Source organism: Octopus bimaculoides, chromosome 3 (genome assembly GCF_001194135.2).
Source record: "Octopus bimaculoides isolate UCB-OBI-ISO-001 chromosome 3, ASM119413v2, whole genome shotgun sequence".
Classification (NCBI taxonomy): Eukaryota; Metazoa; Mollusca; class Cephalopoda; order Octopoda; family Octopodidae; genus Octopus; species Octopus bimaculoides.
The window spans coordinates 59,455,194-59,460,159 of record NC_068983.1 but is presented as its reverse complement, the minus strand read 5'-3'; the positions used below and the strand labels follow the sequence as shown (position 1 = coordinate 59,460,159).

Below are 4,966 nucleotides of genomic sequence, written 5' to 3'. Positions count from 1 at the left end.
TCTCTCTCTCTCTCTCTCTCTCTCTCTCTCTCTCTCTCTCTCTCTCTCTCTTTCTCTGTCCCTCTCATACACACACACACACACATGTATCTACACATGATCATTTCAATTTCAGTTGCTGTGATCTTGTGTATTATTTGACAAGATCCTAGTGATTGAACACAGCTGTAATGTGGTCTTTAAAATAAAGTTTAAAACTCAGCATTCGTGTTATGTATTGAAATATATCATTTGAACTCTGTCAGTAGAAGCATTAAAAATATGTTTGTGTATGTATAAAATTGTACATTCATATGTATACATACGTCTCTATGTATATGTGTGTACATACATGTATATCTACACATACTTAAGATCTATGTATACATGTAAGCATAAACGTGCATGCACACACACACACACACACACACACACACATATGCATAATTGTGTATACGTGTATAGCTATAAGTATATGTATTTGTTTATATTTATATAAAATGTATAAATGTATATGAATGTATATACAGTTTGTGTATGGGCATGTATATATACATATATGTAGATGAATATATCTTTATATACATTTTTGCACATTCATGTATTTCTGTATAAGTACATTTTTATATACAGATTTTATATATAAATGTATATGTGAGAGAAAGGGTCGATTTTATGAATAAAAATACATATACAAGAAAATATTCTAAATTCTGTAAAAATGAGTTGTCATAATTTAGTTTCTACAGAGTTTGTAGGTTAAAAACTATTTGGCTTTAAGCTATTCTTTTTTGTTTACAGTATATCTGATAGTAGGCTGTTACATGTTCAGATGTATTGTTTTTATTATGGATGAAAGCTTCATTAAAATAAAATATTTCCTTGTGAAACACTATTTGCATTTTTATATGCAAAATCATGTTCCACCACTGAACTCTCTGCTGTTATCTTTTTGATAATGGTGTATTCTTTTTTCCAGATATCTAAAAGCATATGTATGTTGAGTAAGTCTTTTCTTAAATGGATGTTCTCTAGTTTAAATGTAAGGATTCCTTCAGTATATATTTTTAAGCTAGACACTCTCATTCTGTATACTATAACTTTAAAAATGTACCTACAATTGAGTTTACAATGAAAAAAATTTAATGCAAATTATTAATGAGAATGGTTGTAAATATTTGTGCTAATAAATCTCCTGCTGTTCCTTTTAGTAACCAGTACATTTGAATTAGCAATGTACCTGAAGCTACCATCCAAATTTTTTCTGATAAAATTAACACACGCACACACACACACACACACACACACACACACACACACACACACACACACACACACACACACACACACACACACACACATACACACACACACAGTGTGTGTCTGCATGTGTGTAAATGGCCTTTTAAATTAAAAGAACTCTAGCAATGTTAGTAAGGATATTTAGACTATAAGAGGGCTTGGACCATTATCACTGCTTTACTTTTTTTCTGTTAAAGGGACATGGATTATTTGGTAAATGATATGCATTATCATTGAATCTGATGTCTTTTAAGGCACTATTGTAATACAGTTTAGGTTTTTCCATAATATACAATTTCACATCCAATACTGAAATGTGTATGCTTATTGTTTTAAAATTCCAAATATATATTGAAAGTGTATTTTATTTTCATCTGGTTAATGTTCTGAAATTATACATATGTTGATTGCACTCCAGCTTCAAAGAGTTTACCACTAGCCTGATATAGGCTTTAACCATCTGTTTCAATGGCTGGCACTTTTGTATTGTGAATATTTGCCCTGAAATACTTACCAATGACAAACATGTGCCAGGTATTAGAAACTAAATTTTGCTTTCTTACTGTTGTAGAATAGCCAACTTGGATAAAATATATTTTTTTGTGAGGAGAAATACTAAAACTGTTTAAGCAGTTTAGTTTCTAGAAATGCAAGACTACAAAGATGATTCTACCATAAAAATCTTTCATTTCTTATTTTCCTTTTGTTTATATGTTATAATTATTTTTATCATTAATTATTTCTTTGGCAGTGAAGTTTCTTTACAGGTAATGTATTACATTATGAAATATTAAACAAATAATCATAGCATAAAATGTTTGAAAATTGACGGCTAACATTTTTGACTAAATTCTTTAAAAGTTTTGGTGATTTGCTGTCATATTTTATTTAGTTTCGGAGTTTAGTACAAAGCCAAGAAAATTAGGTTGGTGTTGGTCAAAACTTCAAGTTTATTTCTTTGAAGATATTGATATTTTTTCTAAAAATAGCTTTTGGTTTTCTGCATTTTGTATAATTGAGAAAAGCCACTTGGAGGGCCACTATGATCTAGTTGAGCAATTTGGGTCAAGATGGAAAAGAGTGGTGCAATCAAGGCAGAACTGGAAGTGCATTGTGACTAGCAGTGTATAACAGCATTTGATGGTCTAGTTGATACTGTGATATTGTGATTTTTAAAAGACTATTATCATAGTACAAACTAACCTGTAAAAAGTGGTATATAATATGGAATGAGTGTAGAAAATAAAGGCCCATTAATTCACAGATTCTGACTGAATTTATACTGCTTTTATACTGAATGAATGCCTCACACTATCAACAGCTTTTCACAGCAGGAGGCAAGTAGTTTACAAAATGCATACAAGGCACAGCCTATAAGAATTAAGAGTAACAATGTTGTCTTTCTGATACGAATAATATCATTTCAAAAGATCTAATACATTTATACCTGTCTTGTACAGTGCTACTTATCACCTGATGCCAAGACTCAAAATTTGGACAGGATCTTCCTGTATGGAACTGGAAGAAGCTTCTAAAAGTTGTCATCAATGACATGGAAGTTAATGGGATACATGTTTGTGAGGGCTAAGTTCCGCAAACATTTCTTGTCACTCAATATCAAAAATGCAGTGAACCGAGGATGTGGCCAATACCCAATTGATGCTTTTGTTTTCAAAGGCATGCAATAAAAAAAATCGATACCTATATACGAAAATACATATATATGTGTATGTATGTGTGCGTGCGTGGGTGTATATATATATATATATGCATGTGTGTGTGTTTGTGTGTATATATATATATATATATATATATATATATATATACACATATATATATATATATATATATATATACACACACATATACTCACGTTTTATATGTATATCGTCATCATCATCCTTTGTATGCAAGTATTTAAGTGTGTGTATATGTGCACACATGCATACACACATATATACTTATGTGCATACAAATGCATACACGCATACACATGAGTATCTCCACAGAGAAACGCATCTTAATTTCGATAAATTCCTATGTTACCAAGTTTCAGAGAATAACTTTGCAACTTTACATTTTAGTACAAAGTAAAAATGTTCCGGCTCCATTATTAATGATCAGACTTAAGTATCTTTTTCATTTTCCCAACAAGCCATAAAAGTAAACACTTCCAGTAAGTAGATATATAAATACAACACCAAAAACTGAAGCTCTTAAAAAAGAATATACATAAATGGCTGTGTGAAAAAAACATAGTTGACGATAAAATAGTTCCGTCTTTGTACACAATTGGTTCTGTATCTTGTTACAAAGGCAGATAAGCAGCACTTGGTTAACTCGACTGGTTTGGAAGAACATGTGGCTTTTTACTGTGTGGAACAATATTAATGGGTTGCTCTCTCTTTCTCCTTACTCTCATTTATTTACTCTATATTTATTTCTCTGTCTATCTCTTTCAACTTCTCTCTCTCTCTCTCTCTCTCTCTCTCTCTCTCTCTCTCTCTCTCTCTTTCTCTCTTGTTCTCACTCTGGCTTTCCTTTCTGTATTTTTCTCTCTCTCCGTATTATTCTTTCTTCTTCATTCTGCTGCTTTTCCTTTCTCTCTTTCTCTGAATTTGTCAGAAATTTACTTAGAATCCTGAGAATATTGGAAAATACCTTACAATATTTGTTCTACCTGTTTATGTTTCATATTCAAATCCTGCTGATGTCTGCCTTTCCTCCCTCCAAGATTGATTTTAAAAAGTACCTGTCATATACTGCGGCCAATGTAATCAACTAACACCCTCCATACCTCTGGGGGCCATGTCTCTAAATTACAATCAATTATTTCTATCACTCAATTTTTCAGTCTATCTCCCAAACTTTCCATTGTAGTTTTCTTTCTATTCCTCTTTCTTCCACCGTCTATTCTCTTCTAATGTTATCATTCTTCTCTCTCTCTCTCTCTCTCTCTCTCTCTCTCTCTCTCTCTCTCTTACACGCACACACACACACACACATGCTTGCATACTCTCCCCACTTTTTCTTTCTCTTCCTTTCTCCCATGCTCTCTCTCCCATTCTCTGCCTCTCACACACTCCCATCTATGCTCTTTCTTTTTCACTCTTCCATTTTCTCTTTCTCTTTCACAATCCCCCTCCACCACCTTGTAACAGTCTTTGCCTCAGTCCTCTTCTCGTCTTCCATTTCCTTTTCTCCTGTGCATCAATACATAACACAATAAATTCTACAGAAGGCACCTGTTACTGTTGTTCAAAAATCTATCCTTCTCTGCATTTTTCTCCACCTAGACTTTTCTTCTACCCCCATCTCTGTATACACATCTGCATTTCTCTCTTTTTCTCCTCTAGATACAAATATTTATGTTAATGAAAATATATGTAAGACTGAAAGTATACAAATCTGAACAGATATAAGTGAAGATGCATGCAACCTTATAGCTCTACATAGAAATGAGGTCTATCTCTGCATATATCTATATCTGTGTGTGTGTGTGTGTGTGTGTGTGTGTGTGTGCATGTATACTCTTTAACTCATTAACTTTTGTTTCAGCTTTAAAGCTGTGGTCATCCTGGGACACCACTGTGGAAAAAACATGGAATGCTTCACGAATTTGTATGTCATCCTTGAGCAGAGGTCATGCTAATCATTTCTGTATCTTTCCAATTTTAGAATATGT

General features: G+C 32.7%; 1 protein-coding gene and 1 non-coding gene across 2 annotated transcripts in view; both read right to left on the bottom strand.

The window, feature by feature from the left end:
- LOC106867600 (voltage-dependent calcium channel subunit alpha-2/delta-3) overlaps window positions 1-4,966 on the bottom strand; it is a 620,656-nt gene that overhangs the window by 584,077 nt on the left and 31,613 nt on the right. The window lies entirely within an intron of this gene.
- The window catches only part of LOC128247459 (U6 spliceosomal RNA), a 104-nt gene continuing 14 nt past the window's right edge, over window positions 4,877-4,966 (bottom strand). Inside the window, exon 1 of the small nuclear RNA XR_008263837.1 lies at window positions 4,877-4,966. This exon is cut by the window's right edge and continues 14 nt beyond it. This is a non-coding gene — a small nuclear RNA (U6 spliceosomal RNA).